Source organism: Leptonychotes weddellii, chromosome 2 (genome assembly GCF_054177405.1).
Source record: "Leptonychotes weddellii isolate Sample4059 chromosome 2, ASM5417740v2, whole genome shotgun sequence".
Lineage (NCBI taxonomy): Eukaryota > Metazoa > Chordata > Mammalia > Carnivora > Phocidae > Leptonychotes > Leptonychotes weddellii.
This window is the reverse complement of record NC_138370.1, coordinates 167433746-167455689: the sequence shown is the minus strand read 5'-3', so window position 1 is coordinate 167455689 and position 21944 is coordinate 167433746. Positions and strand designations below refer to the sequence as shown.

The following is a 21944-nucleotide window of genomic DNA, read 5'->3' as shown; positions in this document are numbered from 1 at the left end:
GGCCTTCTATGACCTGCCTCTGGAAAGGATTAGAAAAGCCACTTCCTCATGGCCTCAGTGCCATTAAGCTCAGATCTGAAGGAGGAATATGGCAGAGTCCTGCTGACACAGCAGTTCTCCCTATGACAATCACAAATATTTTGCTGATAGGCAGCAAAAAATTAATGACTCTGGAAAAGGGGCCAAAGCCAACTGAAAATTCAAATGATGTGTGTGAGTCAAATCTGATATCTGGGTGAACTATATTGTGTGAGGCATGCTCTTTTGCTCTTTTCAGAGCTTACCCAATCTGTGCCCACAGGACTTTGGTACCAGTGGAGACTCTGGGATTTCTTAACCAATGTTCTGTCTTTGGGCGTGCACTGGCATTAGAGACTAAGATCCAGGTTCAATTCCTTCCTTTACCATTTATTCACCCACATGTGTTGTGGTAAACCCCCTAGGCCTTACTCTCCTCACCTGTAAGATGGGATAAAAATAATACTTTAGGGGATTATATGCATTCAACCCTATTTATCTTGAATTCTGTTGAGATACCATTTTCTGCAGGAAGCCTCCTTAGGCCTATAATAGAATTAATCTCCCCCTTCTATAATTTCCTTTTCTACTCATAATAAATTATCAAAATGTTTATCATCACTTTGTATTTGTTTTGCACATCTGCCCTGTCCTAAAGACCATGAGTTCCTGGGTAGCAAGGAGATGTCTTATTTGTCTTTGTATTCTCAAACTGGTAATGTTTGTTGAATGAATAAATGAATGAGCTCTAAGGACTAATTGAAGGTATATTTCTTGAATGACAGTTAGTCATGATTTTTGTATTTCTGAGATTTTTTCCTTTATACTGGTAAAATATATCAGTGTACTGGAAGAAAAGGAACTGTTGTATATGAAGAGAGAAGGAAAACAATGAGAAACCATTTTATATGAGTAAGATTGGTGACAATCCCAATGTCAACTCTTGACAAGATGGGAGTGATGGAATCTTCCACACACTCTTGGTGGGAGTGTAAATTGGCACAACCCATTTGGAAAACAAAACTTCAGATGCTCGTGTCATTTCTCCAACAATTCTACTCCTGGAGATATGCTCTTGAGCAATTGTGCACACATACACAAGAATATTTATACAAGCTCTTCATGGTGGCACAGTTTGTAAGAGCAATAAAACTGGAAACTATCCAAAAGCTCATCCATAGCAAAACAGACATAAACTGTGGCATATTCCTACCACACAACTCCTTACAGTAGTTAAAATCAATAAATGAGAATTATGCTGATTTGCATAAATAAATCTCAAAATCATATTGTTGAGAAAAAAAAGTTGCAAAAAGATGTATACTATACTGTACACCATTTATATTAAGTCTAAAAACAGAAAATAAAGCCATACATCATTCCTGGTTACGTTTAACCTACCAAATCCTGCAAGAAATGATAACCACCAAATTGTAGATGGTGGGGGTTGAGAAGAGTGAAATGGAGTTTAGGAAGAATCTTCTAATGCAATTGTAATGAGATTATTTCACAAATAAAAAGACTCAGAGAAAGTATGCCAGAAAGGTATTTTTTTTTTTTTAAGAGATGGAGGGGGGGAGTGGCAGATGGAGAGGGAGAGAGAATCTTAGGCTCATAGCCTGAGCCAAAATCAAGGGTCTATGCTTAACTGACTGAGCCACTGACTTTAGCCCCAAAAGGCTAAAATTTTTAAAAAGTTGTGTGGTAGATACATGATCATTCATGATATTCATTTAAAAATATTTCATAAAAATTTTTTTCATAAAAAATTTTAGAAGTGGTAAACAAAAATCCAATCTCAACTATGAAAATGGCATGTCCACTAATTATTTTCAAGGCACCTGTGAGACAGCCTTCATACGTTTATTCATGATATAAACTCCACTGAACAAGGCTAAAAAGGGACCGGGTCTTCTGTATATATTTGTTCTTTCCTTTCCACTATTTATTTTTTCCTTGTATTTTTGTAATGGAAATATTTTGGAGGGCATAATACATTTGAGTTTCTTGAAGATATTGCAAAGTACATGGTTTTAAATACCTACTTCATTCATTAACAGAGTCATTTTCTGTTCCTCCCCGCTTTATAAGTCTTATGTATATAATACATTTGTTCATTCATTCATTCATTCATTCACCCATCCAACAGGTATTTGCTGAAGCAAAACTATTTATACCCTCTTCCAGTTCCTGAGGGTAGATTGTTGAAAGAGAGATCTTCCATTTGATTCACTCTTTGTCCTTACTAGCTTGTATTATAGTTCTTGTATTTGTTTTAGTCCCTTGAAGGCAGCAATGGAGAACTTCTCACTGTTGTGCCCGATATAGAGTGGATGCTCAGTAAACATAAATACTAATTGAATATATTAACCAATGGTGCTGACCTACGAGTGTGTTCAAAGCATTAAAAGAAATCCCAGTCTTTATTACTCAAATTCCTTTGAAGTTTGTCTTATTGGGAATTTCCCCATCTCTTAACTAATGTCCTTAATTATAATTTTATTAATAAAAGTGTTTTTTTTCCTTAAAAAGTACCTAACAAATTAAAAATAACCAAGCCTTTTCTCTTTCCTCAGTTCCAACTACATAGGATTCTGTCCTCTTTCCTCTTTGCTACTGGGCATATCTACAAAACAAAGGATATCTGTAGAGTAGGACAGAAAACAGCTTTAGAGATAGTTCTGAAACAGTGCTTACTGTTCTTCCCTCTTTGCCCCATCCCCACTCACCCCATTCTTGAGATGACAGTTCCTGAAACACAAAGTTCCCAGTAGCTAACTGCTTTAATACCCAAACCAAGCAAAGACACAGGCCAATCACTCTCAATGATCTCTGTATCACAGCTCAACAAACATTTGTTCAAACATCTTATTTTGATACTCTCTGCACTTGGATGGCTGAGAACAAACAAACTGAAAAGTACAAAAAATGAACAGTTACGAGGATGGTGTTTCTACAGGCGGGTGATGGCCCTCTGGCTGAAAAGGGACCTCTCTAACTTTGCAGCATCAGCTATAAGACAGACTCAGCCAGGCAGGGTCCAGGAGGTGGAGCGAACCAACTCTACACAGGGCAGGCTCCTTCATTGGCCTGAAACGGGTCAACCCCCAGAATATCAATCACGCTCACATATTTAGCATAAACAAACATCACTCTAAACCTCACGCATTCTGGAGAACCATGTCAAAGCAGAAAATAGCCCTTTTCAGGCATCAGGTAAGCAAAAAGGGATTTTTCTTTGGCAGATTTAACATTCCTGGTAAACTGAATACAGAGTATTTTTATGCTTGCCATTTTACAGGTGAGGAAACTGAGGCACAGAGAAGTGTTTATTTCTGGATCTTTATTGGGATCCAGATTGCATGGCCAGCTGAGGTCCAGATGAAGCTATACTCCTGAAACTGAGAGCATAGGCAAGGTGTTTTTCCTATTGATTGCCTCAGGCTTAAATTCTTTTTTTGAAAAGTGCCCTGCCCTGCCCTGGCTTCAGTGGCTCTTCACAGTAAAGAACAGGCATTTATAAAGGGCATCTGCTGTATCAGGTTTCTGTTCTAGGCCTTTTGTGTGAATTAGCTCATTTAGTTTTCATGACAAACAAGGTCCTGCTACTATCCCATTTTACACCTGAGCAAACTGAGATCTGAGAGATTAAGTGATTCGCCTAAGGTCACCCCACCAGTAAATTGGCTGAAGAGCCAATAAAGATTAAATAAATAAATAAATAAATAAAGATTTTATTTATTTGAGAGAGAGAGGGAGCACAAGCTGGGGCAGGAGCAGAGGGAGAGGGAGAGAGAGAATCTCAAGCAGATTCCCCACTGAGCACTGATCCAGACTCGGGCTCTATTTCACGACCCTGAGATCATGACCTGAACCGAAATCAAGTCTGATGCTCAGCCGACTGAGCCACCCAGGCACCCCTGAGTAGGGATTCTTAACCACACCCTAAGGCATTTAACCACTGCTGTCTGGATTATGACACCACCATCAGAAAGTGGGAGTTAGTCCCCTGTGACTCTCGCTCTCTCATCAACCCCAGTTAGACAACAAGTATCATTGTTGTAATTCAGTGGCCTGAATGTCTTTGAAACCCACCCTCTCCTTTCTGTTCCTATTGGGTGCCTCCTTCAAGATCTCACTCTTCCTTATTATGGAACCCTCCCAACTCCTTCCTGGCTTCTAATCTCTGACAAGCAGCTGGGGAGTCTCTCTCTCTAAACCACTAACTCTTAAGCTTGGTTACACATTGGAATCATTTGGGAAGCTGTAAAATGTCTGGGTGCACACACAGAGGTTCTGATTTAGTTGGTCTGGGATATATCTGAGCATCAGAAGTTTAAACAGCCCCCCCACCCACCCACTCCACCAGCAAGTGATTATGATATTCAGTGGAGCTAGAAATACTGATCCAAACACAAATATGAGTTTATAAATGGTCCTTCACCTATTAAAAGCCCTCAGTGACTATGGGATTATCCAAATTCCTTAGCATGCCAGGTGATGCTGCTTTGCTAATGTCCCATGCTGAATTTCTATTTCTTTTTAAAAAGATTTATTTATTTATTTCAGTGGGGGAGGCGCAGAGGGAGAGAGAGAGAGAGAGAGAGACCTCAAGCAGACTCCCCGCTGAGAATGGAGCCGGACTCGGCACTTGATGTCATGACTCTGAGATCATAACCTGAGCTGAAATCAAGAGTCAGATGCTTAACCAACTGAGCCACCCAGGCACCACCCCACCCCGAAGGCTGAATTTCTAAATGCATCTTTTGAGACTTTTGACCCCAATCCCCTGCATGTGTGCATACATGGGTACTCTAACCACACATGCCTTCTGGACACACCATGCTCTTTTCTGTTTTCAGGTGTCCTAGTCTGTTTGGGCTGCTGCAACAAAATTCCACAAGCCGGGTAGCTTATAAACAACAGAAATTTATTTCTCACAGTTCTTGAGGCCAAAAGTTCAAGGTCAGGGTGCCAGCGTGGTCTGCTGAGGGCCCTCTTCAGGATTGCAGACTGCTGACTTCCAGCTGTGTCCTCACATGGCAGAAGGGGTGAGGGATCTTTCTGGAATGTCTTTCATAAGAGCGCTAATCCCATTCATGAGGGCTCCAGCCTCATGATTTAAACATTTCCCAAGGCCCCACCTTTGAGAATTAAGATTTCAACATATAAATTTGGGGGGACACAAACATTCAGACCATAGCACCAGGCCTTTCCATATTCTGTTCTCTCTGCCTGGAACAGTCATTCTCTCCTTTCTTGACTGCCAAGCTCCTGTTCATTTTCAAAAACCTACTTTTATTTCCCTCTACCAGGAAGCTTTCTCTGATCTCCAACAGAATGGTTCTCCCTTCGGAGCTCACAGAACAGTAAATACATGGTTTTACTACAACACCCCTGATGCATAAGCAATTGCCTAGTTTATAGTCCCTTTTTTTACTGTCAGGTCCTTCTGAACATGGCTTACAGGCTCTGTATCTTCTGCCATTAACCACTCCCACCACCTCCCAATCTAATCTCACATCCACTCACTCACTCCACTCCCAGCCATTGTCCCTCTTCCTCTTCCTGCCAGGGAGCCTTTGTCAAGATTGACCCCTGATTCCATAATGCCCCTCCCCTTCTCCCTTCAGTTCAAATCGCCTTGTCCTTAACTCAGTCCAAGCATCATCTCCTCAGGGAAGTCTTCCAAGATCTCTCCTAGACTAGAGATGAGTTTCCTTTGTGATATTCACTCAGAAAATCATGTTCCAAGGTGGAATTTACTTAGAAATTATACACACATTTGTTTGTGATTATTTGGTAGATGGCTCTCCACCACGATCGTAAGCATATGAGAGCAGGAATGTAACTGTTCTTGCTCATCTTTATATTTCCAGGACCTAGCACCATGCCTGGCACCTAGTAGGCATCCTATAAACATTTGTTATGAGAGAATGAATGCCAGGCACATAGTAAGTGCTCAGTATCCTTTTGTTATTATCACTAAGCTTGGTGAGAGCAAGCAACACATCTTCATTCTTACAATCCTCAGGTTTTAGAATATAAGGGCACTTAAGAGATTATTTTGTGTATTATCAAACCTAATGACTATTACTTCCACTTCATCTAATAATCAGCATTTAAGTATATCAAAAGTGTTTTTTTTTTTCCATCATAAAGCCATGGACAATGAAAACTGTGTATTTGCACAGTCATTGCCACAGCTAGATATTGCCTAGAGCCACTGGGAAATTAGTAAGGAGATAATGGTTTTCAGAGGAGTGAAAGACCTCTAATAAGAGAAAACCTAAGTGAACATATGTAGTTAAAAGTTGAATCAACACATAAATATAATTACAGAAAACATGGTTATAACTACCTTTATTTAAATGAGGCAGTTTCTTTACCAATTTATAGCTAAATTTAACAAAGTCAGTCTACCAAACATTTTTTTAGAAAACAGAAATAACAACATAGGGACATTACTTAGACTCATAGTTGGGGGAAGGCAGATTCTAGAGTTTTCTGGAAAGCTCTACGTCCAGAAAACCCAAGTTAACCTTTGTTAAATAAATTTTTAAAAGGTAATTCCATGTGTTAGTATTATTATATCCAGAGATTATTCCAGAGAGTCATATTAAAACTATGGAACACTCCCTTCCATAAATAATTTGTGGGATTTTCATAAGTGGGCAAATCTCCCTCAGGATTCCAGGCATTGGCTTCTACATGTGCATCTGAATGGTAGAACTTCTTTGTATTAAAAACCTATATGTCATGTTCAAGAGGCTCTTTGGGTACATGAACCAAATTACAAGGCATCGTGTTATTAAAAAACATTTAAAACATCCACTCAGAGATTCTAAAACACATAACAAAAAGACTAGAAGGCAGTCACATCACTTTTGCTCTAACCCTGAACACCAAATTTCTCCGTAAGGAGAGAAACTCAGAGCTCCCAAAGTCCCCCAGTCAGAGCTGCTCTTTTGGAGGATCTCCAGATTGTCCCTCTTAGGATCCACAGAAACCCTGACAACAAGTCTCAGTGGATAGCAAAACAGACCAAGTTCCCAACTGATGGGATTGTTCAAAAATAGCACTGTTGCAATGTTAAGACTGGGTCCCAGGCTCTCTTCTTCTTCCTCTTTCTCCTTTCTTCCTGGGCTTCATCCTTCATAATGATCCTCAAGGTTTTAATTACCAGATATTCAGAAGACTCACATCTTATACCCAACCACTTTTTTTTTTTGAGAATTCTAGATGTCTCAAATGCCTTGAAAGACAATATATCAAAACGCACGCACACACACATGCAGAAACCAACTCAGTGTCTCCCTACAGTCAACTACCCTGTGCCCACCCTACACAAAATCTTCATCCTGTCTCTGCTTAGTGAAGGGAACCAGCATCCAGCCTATTTGATAAGCTAAAAATGAGGAGACGTAGTTGATCACTCCATCTCTGTCACTCTCCTAATCCAATCTAATCATCAAAATGTACTAACTCTTCTTTCCTAAAACCTTTCAAAGGCACCCACTTCTATGAGTGAGCTTTCCTTCAACAACTTCCCATCGCTTTAGAGTAAATTTTGAACATTATATGGGCCTAGTTGATATCCCCAGCCTCAGGTTGAACCACACTCCCGATCTTGCTGTTTGCAGTCCATCCACATTAACCTTCTTTTGGTTCCTTAAACATATAAAAGTCCCCCATCCCCGCAGGGCCTGTATTCATTCTGGAAAGGTTTCTCCTCCACCTACCTTCAATCTCTGATTTCCATGACTTTTACTTTCTCTTGTTCGATATGTGCTTCTTTCCTTCCTGGAACTTATTGTGATTGTAATTTTACATTTCTAAGCTTTGCTCATTTAATGTGTATAACTCCCACATGTTAAACTATATTGACAGTAAAAAATAATAATATTCCAACTAAAAAGTGGGCAAAGGACCTGAAAAGACATTTGTACAAAAGAAGATACACAACTAGCCAACAGGTCCATGAAAAGATGCTCAGTATCACTAATCATTAGGGAAATGCAGATGAAAACCACAGTGAGACATCACCTCACATCTGTTAGAATGGTTAGCATCAAGAAGACAAGAGATACATGCTGGCAAGGATGTGGAGAAAAGGGAACTTCTGTGCTCCTGTTGGTGGGAATGGAAATTGGTGCAGCCATAATGGGAAACAGTATAGAGGTTCTTCAAAAAGTTAAAAATAGAAATAACCTATGATCCAGCAATCCCAGTTTTGGGAATATATCTGAAGAAAATGAAAACATGATGTTGAAGATACATCTGTACCCCAATGCTCATAGCAGCATTATTCACAATAATCAAGACGTGGAACCAACCTAAACATCCATTGACAGATGAATGGATTTATATATAGTGAAATATCCTTCAGCCATAAACAAGAAAGCAACCAAACAACAAACAACAAAACAAAACAAAAAACATGAAGAAATCAAGCTATTTGAAGCAAAATGGATAGATCTTGAGGGCATTATGCTAAGTGAAATAAGTCAGACAGAGAAAGACAAATATTATATTATGTCATTTGTATGTGGAATATAATAATAATAATAATAATGATAATAATAATAATAATAATAAATCAGATTTATAGCTACCAGAGGTGGAGAGTAAGGAGAGGGGAAATTGGAGGAAGGTGATCAAAAGGTCCAGTTACAAGATACATAAGTACTAGGGATGTAATGTACAACATGATGACTATAGTTAACACTGCTGTATGATGTATATGAAAGTTGTTAAGAGGGTAAATCCTAAGAGTTCTCATCACGAAGGAAAAATATATAGGTATATATATTTATATATTTTTTTCTTTTTATATATTTTGTGTCTCTATGAGGTGAATGAATGTCAACTAAACTTATTGTGGCATCATTTCATCATATATGTAAGTCAAATCATTATGCTGTATACCTTAAACCTATACAGTGCTGTATGCCACTTATTTCTCAATAAAACTAGGAAAAAAGCTATAGTGAAGGCACAGTTCAAATAGACCAATTACCTAGAATGAATAAAGGAAACTTATTAGGAAGCCTCTTTCCAAAAAAAAAAAAAAGCGTCAGGACCATCAGATGGTTTCACAGGTAAATTAGGCTGAGGTAGTTTCATAAGGGAATTCTGCAAAACATTTAAAGGCAAATAACTGCAATGTCATTCACATTATTCTGGAAATACTTAAAACAAAAAGAGGAACATTTCCAAAATGTTCATGAGGTCAGGATACCAATAAGATTCAACACTGGTGAAGACATTTTACAAAAGGGAACTTTAGCTAAATTTTTCCTTTGATTGCTGATGCAGAAATTGTAAATAAATATTAGCAAATGGAATCTGTGGCCCAGTAGGGTTTGTTCCAGGAATGAAATGATGACTTGCTATCAAGAAATCTATCAAGATGGAACTTTGTACAGTGTTTATACACAAGGCATTGGCCTGGGTCCAATCTCAGCTCTGCCACTTACAGGTTGTCTGATTTTGTTCAAGTTACGTGACCTGTATGAATTTGAGTTTCCTTAACTTTGGAATGAAAATAAGAATAGTAATGAGTTCCAGACTGGGCAAGAATTAAATGAGTTGATACATGTGAGAACTTAGATACTGCCTTGGATATCAATTGTACCAAATAAGGATCAATCATTCTTATTAAGAATCTTAACCATAATAATAAAAAGAAAAAATACCACCACCTCCTTGGACACTAGAAATACATGGGATAAAATTCAATATCCATTTTTTTTTACTTTAAATAGCTCTTAATAAAATAAGAATAGAGATAGATATTACCTTAACATGAGAAATATATCTATCTCAAATCATAAGCCATCATCTTGCTTAATGAAAAAATCCAGAAGCATTCCCATTAAAGTCAGACACAAGATAAGGATGTTAATTATCCTCACTATTATTTAACACTTTTCTGATGATACTAGCCAATGTAATTAGAAATAAAATATAAAAGTTGGAAAAGACTTGGTAAAAGTGTCATTATTTGCAAATGCTATAACTTAGCTAGAACACCCAAGAGGATAAACTTTAAAAAAGAAAACTATTATAAATATTAAGAAGATTCTGTAAGGTGCTTGGGAATAAAGTTAAAACACAGAAATCAATAACTTTCATAAATATAAATGAAAACAATTAAACTATAAAATGGAAGAAAAGATCATTAGATTATTAGTTCCAAAGTTACCAAGAAACTATATGCCTTCACACCCCGCCCCAACCTCTCAGTTTCCCTCCCCAGAAGTGCTCAACATTGTCCTGGGACAGTCTATACAAATGCAAGCATATATTGAGGATATATACATACATGTCGGAAATGGAAAATATATACATATCTACATGTGTATATATGGAAACGGAAAATATATACATATCTACATGTGTATATAAAACCATACACACACACGCACAAACACACGCACTTACAATACAGATAGACAGAAAAAGAAAAACCTCAAAATATTACCAAAGAACACAAGAAAGACCTCAATCCTGGAAAGGGTACCGAGGATATTGGATACAAAGAATCAACATCATAACGATAGCAATTCCCCCAACATCAATTTGCAAATGTAACAGAATTTCAATGGAATACCAATAAACTTATTTTAAAATTAGATAATCTAATTCTAAAGTTTAGATGGAAAAATAAACAAAGATTTAAGAGTCCTATGAAGAAGAAGAATGATGTGATGCCAATTCTAGTAGATACTAAAGTACATTATAAAGCAACAGCAATTTGTTGTAAAGTCTAGTATTGGATAAAGAATATAAAGACAAATTAACAGAACAGGAATTGGAGTCCAGAAACAGACTCAAATACCTATGGCAACTTAAAATATGCCAGAGTAGTATTTCAAATCAGTGAAAACAATATGTATCAATCAACAAATTCTGTTTGAACAATTGGACAATTAAGTAGGTTCCCCACACTTTATGCTGCCCAAGTCCCATGTGGATCAATTATTTAAACATAAAAAGTCCCCCCAAAATTTTAGAAGTGGCATTAGAAAACAAAGAGAAATGTATTTTTATTATTATAGCTCAAAGAGGGCTAATGCTAAATACAAAACACAAAACAGAAGACATAGGGGGAAATTGCTTCATTTAACACACACACAAAACAAAACCAAAAAACATTCAATGAATAAAGCACCCTTACACAAATTTTTAAAAAATAAAACTAAAACATGCAATGCAATTCCAATTATATCACAACAAAGTATGTACTTCCTTAAAATATAAAGCCCTGCATATCTATAAAAAAAGAATAGCATCCCAATAGAAAAATGGATAAATTATGAGCAAAAAATTCACAAGAAAGGAAATACAAATGGTTCTTAAGTATACAAGGAGATAATAAATCCCTCTTGTAATAAGAAAGATGCATACTATAATGAAAATGAGGTATCATTTTTCACCTATAATACTGGAAAATAAGAGAAAAATTTGATAGCTTCTAGTTGTTGAAAAGTGTGGAAATAGTCATTTTATATGTTGCTGGTGAAGCTGAAATCTGGTAAAATCTCTAAGTTGACCAGCTTGACAATATCCACCAAAATTACAATGTACGTGGTTTTTGACTTGGCAAATTTATTTCCAGGAATTTCTCCCCAAACTTTAGGTTTTTAGTTGCTCCTGTGAAAAACCACATATAAAAAGATATTTGCACATCATTGTTAATAGCAGAAAAAGATTAGAATCAAACTAAGTGTCTGTCAATAAAGCACTTGGTAAAATAAAATATGGTCTATCTCTAGTGTGATAGACCTCTTCAGGATAGATCTCTGCTGCTTTTATAAAGAATGCCACTGCTCAACACTCAGAACTGTATGCGTGGTGTATTACCATTTGCGGGCAAGTGTGTGTATGCGTGTGTGTTTAAAGCAATATATGCTTGCATTTGTATAGACTGTCCCAGGACAATGTTGAGCACTTCTGGGGAGGGAAACTGAGAGGTTGGGGCGGGGTGTGAAGGCATATAGTTTTTGAGTTTTGCACTAGTATATGAGTACATTATCTTTTCAAATATAAATAACTAAATTTTAAAATGAGATTATCGAGGTTGGTTTAGTCATTTGCAGAACCTGGTATGAAGTCACAAGGCAATAAATGGCTGTCGTGTTTACAATTATGTGCTGAGTAGGAAGTGGATGATGATGGTGGGAAACGGAAAAATCATGGAGCCAAATGATTGCTTCCCTTTGATACGGGGTCGTGTTTCTCAAATATTATGATGACCCATATGAAATAGCCAATATTTGGCAGTGTTTGATCGGCAAAAAATAGCAATTTTGTATCATTCAACCCTAAATTATTTTCTTCTGTATAAACTAGACTCTACTAGTGACTGTGATGGTGGCTATTTGTTCAATTATTTCTGGCCACCTAAACCCACATGGCTTACAGATTTGGAAAGCGAGAATTAAAAGAGTGTGCTGAATGATGAGGATCCTGAACTAAATGAATCAATTTGGTTCCTGAGTTTGGGATAGTGAGTAGCTTGGATTGCATAACAAAAGATATATTTAAAGTTTTATCCAAAACTCATTGATATCTGGGCGTGTGGGTGGCTCAGTCGGTTAAGCATCTGCCTTCGGCTCAATGTCATGATCCCAGGGTCCTGGGATCAAGCCCCACGTTGGGCTCCCTGCTGCTTCTCCCTCTGCCTGCCACTCTCCCTGCTTGTGCTCTCTCTCAAATAAAATCTTTAAAAAAAATAATGAAAACTCATTGATTTCTGAGTTAGGATAGCAGGAGTTTGGACACTGAGGGTTTGGTTAGTGAGTGAGGAGGAGTATCTGTTTTCTAGGAGGAACTTACAGCTTACAGAGCATTTTAATATAAGTGGCCTCACGTATTCTTTAACTGAGGGAGGTAAGTGTTAGCCCACCCTTCACCCAGTTTTACAGAAAAGGAACGGTTTCCGTTTTTAACTGCAAACCAGAACAGATGCAACACATTTGGTGTCGAGGAAATTGACAAAGGACTAGACCCGCTGCCGGGGCATGGCCACTTTCAATACTCAGACCACATTTCTTGTTCTAAAGCAAGCTCTGGTCCTTCCTGCCTCCCATCTGTTAGTGAAATACCCAACGTCCTGAAGCTCAGAAGTTGAGTATAAATGGTAGGGTTGCTATCATCTCACATATGTTTGTAGATTCTGTTAATCAACATCATGAAAGCTTTCAATTTTCCCCTTAAGCTTCCCGCTCATGGTAAAACTGTTAAAAAATATGATAGATGGCCACAAATTTCTTCTTCAGTAAAGCGCTGACAGAATCAAAAGGAGGTGCTGGGAAAGGAAGGAAGAGAAATAACCTCATTGATTGGTTCCTAAGGCTACGGATACTTTTCCTAAGAAATCCACATTGTGAGGTTTCTGGAGTTGAGTTCTACTCTTAGGACAAAGTTTCCATGATGATCCTCGGCACTATTGACCTAAAAAGCAGTAACTCCCCTAGCTTATTTCACAAAGCTTGGGAAATAGGCAAAAAGAGGGAGAAATAAGTGGCCTTCTTAGGGAGACTTCTAGACTTAGGCTATGATTGGCCTATAAAAGATTTTAAGGCTATCAGAGGCAATGTATGTGAGATTCTCATGAGCCCAGAAATATTTAGTATTGATAGAGAAATTGATAGCTAGAGACCAGAGCAGACGCAGACATAAAGTAAGTGCTCAGTAAACAGTTGTAGATTGAATGGATGTGAACAGATCCTGCAAACAGAGTACAAGACAAAAAGAAAACCAGAAGCCATCCTACACTAACAGACAGATAGACTTGGGTCAGCCTCAAACCACTTGGTTTCAGTTTCCTCATTCCCAGCATGGGGTCTATTAATGTTTTACTTGTGGAATTCACTAATATTCCTGTTTTGTATTCCTTCTTTTTAGGATACTTAAGGAGAAATCCTGAGAAGTCATGCTTATCTCCATTGTCTTACAGATGAGGCACATTTATCAAACATGGTGAATGACCCTCACCTACTGTCACAGACAAGGCTGTTTATGAATTGCAAAGAAGAACATCAAATCCTTAGAGGAAAGCACTACAGGTGTTCTGTCTATCAGGTCAAGGATGGCTAACAGCCTTTCCATAAGCATTCTCAAGTATTCCAAGGTTACGCTTGGGTTTGGGATTTTATAAATGATTTCCTCTTTAAAAACCTCCAACTTGTCAAGGAGTGCATCTGGAGCTGAGTAGACTTAAAATTATTGAATTTCTAGTCATTGAATATCAGGTCCTGTTGTAGACATCAGGGAAGAAGAGACAAGGCTCCTGCTTTCAAAATATATTCCAGTAGCCTGCATGAAAGGTCAAAAGGGTAAAAACAACAGAACAACAGAAAGGCAAACTGATGACTATGCAAGCTAATTCACCAATGAAGATGCTACAGGGAAAAATAAGACAGATAATGACGTGTGGTAGAAAGTAGCTGGGGGTGGCTAGTCCACTTGAGATGGGCTGGCCAGGAAGGAACATGTGGAGAAGATGACGTGCCCTGAGACCTGAATAACACTGAGCCAACAATGCAAAAATCTGGCCAGAGTATCTCTGGCAGTGAGAATGATGAAGATGATAGAGCAAGTATCTACTGAGCACTTACTATGTGCCAGGTTTTATTTTAAGCCCTTTACCAGTAAGATTTTGTTTAGGCCTCTCAACAACTCATTGAGGTAAGGGACTATTGACGAGGAAATTGAGGCACTGAATGAGTAGACCATTGCCCAAGGTTCTAGAGATAGATAAGTGATCGGATACAGAAGAACAGAGGCTCTGCCACAGGGAGGAACTTGGTATGCTGGAAAAGCAAAACTCAGGCTGGGGAACTGGACATTGCTATGGAATGAAGGTTGGGGGGACTGGATTGTGATCATATCCCGTAAGGCCTTCTCGGCCAACCCAAGGATTCTGGATTTTTGCTGGATGATTTTAAGCAGATGATTTTAAGGGCCACCTCAGAGGAATGACATAATCTGATCAATGTTTTTCAAATAAATGCTCAGGTACTGGGAATAGTAGTTCAGGTGTGGTAGGGGTAAAAACCTGGGTGATGGGTAACAGCCTTGAGGCCTGGGATTTGGAGGAAGTCTGAGAGAAACACGGATGTAAGAAAGACAGTCGTGAGATGAGTTCAGTCTGGGCTTTGACCCCATTATGCGTAAGTGTCCCGAGTTCTCTATCCATTGCATCTGTTGACAATTGCCTGTTGGCAATTTGGCAGAATAGCTTGGTCATCTCAGTGAAAATGACTGACCTCATCCAGCTCTTCAACCCAGCTCTCGTTAGGAGGTGACATTTCTGCAGCATGACAGAGTGGTGAGGGCATCAGGCCAACATGGGATCCAGTCCCAGCCTGGCAGTTTACCCACTGAATGATGTTAGATGAGTCCCAGAACTTTTTTGAGTCTCTGTTTCTACTTCTGTAAAATGAGACCATTAACACCTACCTCCCAAACTTGTTGTGAGGATTCAATAAAACCACATCTGTGTCTTGCACATAGTAGGTGCTCAACGATACCAGGTCAATGCCCCCCCTCCCTTCTCCTTTGGGTGAAATATGGCAGACATTGCAAATTTTACTTGTTTTCTCTTAATTATGGTACACATTTATTTTTTATTTTTTTATTATGTTCACCATACAGTACATCATTAGTTTTTGATGTAGTGTTCCATGATTCATTGTTTGCATATGGTACACATTTATAGCCATTCTCAAGCTCATTATGTAGATCAACACCAGAGACTTTGATCTCAACTCCCTCCCTTCCTTTCATGTATTTATTATCCCCCTCTGTGTTTCTTGAACTCTGCTAGGGACAGATGATGAAACCAAACAATCCAATAACTCACCGTATTTAAATAATTTGAGTTTTCTGTGTGCAGTAAGATGATACCTGTGCCAAGGTGGAGAGCAGCCCAAGACCAGACACAGAAAGCTTTTGGGCCTTATCACTAAGGAGTGAGACCTCCCAGCTCCTCTTCATATTTCAGGCTTCTTTCCTGCCTATGCTCTGAAATTCAAACAGTTCTCTCCTTGCCCCCTTCCCTGCATTATCCTGACACACTTTTGTACCCATTCTAGACAATTAGGAAGACTATTTCCCAGAATTAACTCTGGGCTCCATCTTGCACTTAACTGCAATCGTCGGCTTTTCTTCCCCCGGACTGCCAATTTCCCACCTTACCATCTCCCTTGATTTTCAGTGTCTTGTTAAACAAAAATTTTTTTCTCTTTCTCTGTGTCTGAGATTGGGAAATTACTTTCTTTAATCTGAACCCTATTTGTACTTATAAGACCAAGAATTTTAGAAGCATTTGTGGCTCTGAAATTGTTTTCAGTTAGGATTGCTATGCTAAAATAGTGTTGTTTGTGTATGTGTGTGTATATATATGTGTGTATATATATATATATATATATATATATATATATATACACATCTTTTAATGTTCTGATGGCCATTCCCTCTGGCTTGACTTTAGAAATCACTGTTTTCTAGGCACTGGGATGTCTCTATGTTACGGTTATTTCCCCACTTCCTTAAGAGTTAACTACTTTAATTCCCTTATCATACAGTCATATGTACTACTTTTCTATCTCCAAATGCAATTAAAAGTGCCCTTCGGGTGTTCCAAGTTTCAATCATTCGGTGTGTGGAGCATTCCCATGGCTCAGAAGGGCATTCTCTGCCTCCTCTCTGATGGAGCCTTTCTCTGAGGAGGAGGAGGAGGAGGAGTGGAAGAGTCAGAATGAGGTGTGACAGCTTTGTTTCAGATGCCAAATTCCTCACTTTTGAAAGCGTTTCTCCTGCATGGTCCGGGGCCAAGAAACCAGTTCTCACTAGCAGGGGCCATGGGTAGCGGTCTGGGGGGACAAGCCAGACCCAAGCCCAGGAAAGCATGTTGCCCCAGACTGGCTTTGTGACCCGAGGCAATGACTGATTTTTATCTGTAAAATGGGAATAATCATACCTATCTCATTGTTTTATTGAGAACATATAGAAGTCCTCAAAACTAATGGTATTATGATGTTAATCGTTATTCTGGATGGTCCTCAGAAAAACTGGAGCTCATCTCTGAATCGGTCATGTCACAGTGCTCTGTATGCAAGTGCTCATCAAACTGTGACATGCGCTTCTCCAGCCCTTTATTAGTGACCACTTGCCATGCAAGTTTGATAACACCTGAGCCACTCTATATCCTAATCAGTGGGATGAGTCTGTTGGTCATGCATTTGGATGTCCTGGCAATGTCAGATTGCTATAGTAGTTTTAAAGTTCTTACTCTCATTTTCTGTATTTAATCACAGAGTGGGAACAGTTTGCAAAACCGCCACGAGCCATGGACCTCATCCTGAATAGCACACTTTAGGCTGTGAGCCTTTTGAGAGTCTACAACGTGCAAGCACTGTGGGAGGCACAGAAGGAAGATCTGCTGGTATGGGTCCTGCACCCTCCCCACCCCAAACTTCAGTGTTTACTAAGGGCTTTTGCCAGTCTGTCTGAGTGTGTGAATGGTGAACGGTCTGCCCTGATCCCAGCCTGTTCTGACAACCAGTAACTATGGTTCATCTCCATTGCTGAGCGGAGATTCCTGTTCAATCCTCGGGCTTGGCTTGACATTTAGGTGGGAAACAGGATTGGACCGTCTTCCTTTCTCGTGTCACAAGACCAAGGAAAATAACTTTGCTGGCAGTCAAAGCCTTACAAAAATTAAAAAACAAAAAAACCTTGGCAGACGTATCCTACAACCCAACAACTGCACTACTAGGTATTTACCCCAAAGATACAGATGTAGTGAAAAGAAGGGCCATATGCACCCCAATGTTCAGAGCAGCAATATCCACAATAGCCAAACTGTAGAAGGAGCCAAAATGCCCTTCAATAGATGAATGGATAAAAAAGATGTGGTCCATATATACAATGGAATATTACTCAGCCATCAGAAAGGATGAATACCCACCATTTGCATCGACATGGATGGAACTGGAGGGGATTATGCTAAGTGAAATAAATCAAGCGGAGAAAGTCAATTATCATATGATTTCACTCATATGTGGAACATAAGGAATAGCGTGGAGGACCACAGGGGCAGGGAGGGAAAACTGAATGGGAAGAAATCAGAGAGGGAGACAAACCATGAGAGACTCTGGACTCTGGGAAACAAATTGAGGGTTATAGAGGGGAGGGTGGGGGATGGGGTAACCAGCTGATGGGTATTAAGGAGGACACGTATTGTGATGAGCACTGGGTGTTAAACGCAACTAATGAATTGTTGAACACTACATCAAAAACTAACGATGTACTATATGCTGGCTAATTGAACATAATAAAAAACAAAAACAAAAAAACAAACAAAAAAGACCTTGGCAGGATTCCGAATGTTGACACCAGCCACACTTACTCTCCTAGAGGCCACTTCATGTCATTCTGTTGGGGATCAGTTTCCAAAGCCAACCACCTAATTCTTCCAGGCATTGGACTCTACTCCTTTGCTACTGGTAGCGGTTACATGCGGGGACCAATATTCTTACAGTACAGTAATAACAATGAAAGTCTTCCTTCACTTGGGAAATTAAAGGTATGGGGTCAAAAGCATTACTGTGAACCCCAGCTGATGATGCTGCTTATTTGAAGGGTTAGAATTATTCAACCATACCAACCAGAAGGTTATAAATAGTACTGAAATTGCCCAGTGATAATGATTAAAACCTTGTAATAACATTTGTACTGGGAAGAGGGTGCCAAAAATATAGCACATGTCTCAGACTCCCTCTTGCTTCCTTCCTTGGCAGGTGTTAATCAATCACTTCTCTGTTTTCTGATCTATCACATGGCTTCAGAATATTGGTGCAGAATTCAAGGCCATGACCAACACACAGAAGATGATAGATGGGATGAGACTCTCTTGGCTTTCCGGTGTCATAATTTAGAGTTAAATGTGCTTTTCACGTGCATTATCATTTCAACCCTCACCTGTGATGATTCACGATGTACATAACCAGAAAAACAGGGCTTCAAAGAATTAAGGCAGCTGGTGAATATCATACAAGAAGTAAGAGGCAACAGTGAAAGCTGAACCCTGACCCACTGCTCTCAGATAGCAAAAGAAGGGACTGGTATTTATTATGCTCCTTCTGAGTGCCAGGCTTTTTATAAACCATACATTATCTCATCTTATAATTCGTGCCATTCTGTGATACATTATTCTTTCTGATTTCCAGATAAGGAAGTAGGGTTCAGAGAACTGGAACAACTTGTTCAAGGCCATTACAGATTGTAAGGGGGTGAGGATTTGAACCCACATTTCTCTGAATCCAAAGCACATTTATTTTTCTTAGCACACAGACCCCACAGTCCAGCCTGCTTGTAGAGAGCACCACCCAGAGCAAGACATGGCAAAGGTGTTTGGAGGAATGGTCTTAATGACAGTGGCAACTTGAACATGACTTCAGTGCTCGACCTTTAGAGAAATGATTAAATAAACAGTATCCTAGCACCTCACTGGAATATTTGCCGCTATTATAAACAGATAATATGATGACTATGTAGAAACATGCAGAAGTGTTTACCAAATAACATTAAGAAATCATATGTATACTGATTACATTTATGCAGAAATTATGCATATGAATGGATAAACAGTAAGAGGAAACACAAAGAAAATATCTTTTGGCTGGGATACAGGATAATAACATGTTTTAAAGTCACGTTAAGCATAATGCAGGAAAAAAGTTTATGGATCTCAGCACCAAGAAAGTCTGGCCAAAGAAAATAGACAAAAATAATCACCCATGAGGGAATTTGTCTTCAAGATTTGAAAGAACACATTTCCAAAATAATGAAAAGGGCATCATGGCATTTAGAGTAAAAATTAAATACTGATTCAGAGCAAGTGGAAGCAGTGATATTAGAATAAAAATTTCACAGTGGGAACTATGAGAATTTCAGCGGGAAATTTTGCAGCCTAGAGAGATCTGGAGGCCCCGTGCCATGTTCTCCTTCTATTTCCTCAATGTATTCAAATTTTCTGCTCTTTAGATTTCCTTGTGAGGTTCTAGGTAGTGATTTTGAAAATCAATCACACACATTTTTCCCCCTAGATACTGTTTGGCAAGTGAATTCATCTGAATTCTATTGTATTTTGGGGGGGGTGAGGGGAGGGTGTCATTCAAAATCTAGTTTCCATTTACCAGCAACTTCCATTCAGGAGACACTGGGTGCTGACTGCGATCTAGAGCTTCTGAGGCTCTAGAAGCACAAAACTAATCGATCTGTCTTCAGGTTGCTGTGTGTACTGGAGGAGACAGATGAGTGGAGTGATAGTTCTTACACAGGACCCACCAAGAGCTAAGCAAGAGAGCACATGCCCAGAGCTCCAGGAGTAGTGGGGAGGGCAGATGCCCTGGCGGAGAGGCAGAGAGAGAGTCTCAGAGGAGGTGAGGCACAACTGAGTCCTGAAGGATGAGAAGGAGGTGGTCTGGGCATCCTGGATGGAAAGAGAAGGGTAGGAACAGTGTCCCAGGCAGTGAGTCAAGTCAAGTCCTATTGTGCCAATGCATGGCGGCAACAGACACACAGCATATTTGGGGAGCTGCCGGTGGTTTGTGTGGATACAGGATGCCATGTGAGATGGGGAAGGCATGTGGGGCGAGGCTGGGAAGCAGCAGGGTCCTGAGTGTGGAGGGCCTTGAGTGCCAAGGTCAGACAGCATGGTGAAGTAGAATTCCCTAGTGCCCTGGAAACCGCAAACAGTCCAATTTAAGTCATATGCTGAGACCAACGTGGAAGGGTATCCCCAAAGATATTAGGAGAGGAGGGAATTTGGGGATGCCCAGGTCCCCAGCTGAGGGGGCAGTGTGAACTGTAAATGGACCTACTTGTTCCAGTATCTTCAACATCTTGGGAAAGGGATCATACCTTATCCATTCTTGTCAACACCCCACTCCATCCCCTTTTGTGCCTGGCACATAGTAGATGCCACCAAAATATCTCTTGGTTAGATGATTGACTTAAAACTTAAAAACAAAACCAGAGTAACTTAAATGCTCAAGGAGGGAGAAAACTGTACAAGCCAATGTCTCCCTGCAGTGTGTAGAGCATGCAAGGACCATCCCCTTTATTGTTGATGGGAGATGAATGAAAATAGCACTTTCCACTTATGGCATCCTGGAAGTTTGCATCCTGCAGGTTTTCTTAAAATGCTTAAGGACATGGGGCACCTGGGTTAAGTGTCTGCCTTCAGCTCAGGTCATGATCCCAGGGTCATGGGATTGAGCCCCGCATCCTGCTTCTCTATCTCCCTCTGGCCCACCCCCTGCTTGTGCTCTCTCTCTCTCAAATAAACAAAATCTTTAAAAAAAAAAAAAAAAGAGAGCAACTCTTTTTTTTTTTTAATTTAGTTTATTTGACAGAGAGAGACACAATGAGAGAGGGAACACAAGCAGGGGGAGAGGAAGAGGGAGAAGCAGGCTTCCCGCCGAATAGGGAGCCCAATGCGGGGCTCGATCCCAGGACCCTAGGATCATGACCTGAGCCGAAAGCAGATGCTTAACGACTGAGCCACCCAGGCGCCCCAAGAATGCAACTCTTGAGTTTGGCTCAGGTCATGATCTCAGGGTCGTGAGATTGAACCCGGCATTGGGCTCCACACTTAGCACGGAGTCTGCTTGAGATTCTCTCTTTCCCTCTGCCCCTCCCCCCACTGGCATGCATGCACTCTCTCTCTTTCTCTCTCTCAAATAAATAAATAAATCTTAAAACAAATTAAAAAATAAAAATAAATGCTGGAGGACACGGTTTCTGCCTACCTCCATTCTCTTTGTGGAATAGGAAATGAAATCAACATCAATTATTTCTTTTTCAATTTGGAAAATTGAATTTGTTAAAGCTATTTAAATTTAGAA

The 21944-nt window shown here is 39.6% G+C and overlaps 1 protein-coding gene across 11 annotated transcripts in view; it reads right to left on the bottom strand.

Moving 5' to 3' along the window:
• LDB2 (LIM domain binding 2) overlaps nt 1-21944 on the bottom strand; it is a 376618-nt gene that overhangs the window by 48095 nt on the left and 306579 nt on the right. The window lies entirely within an intron of this gene.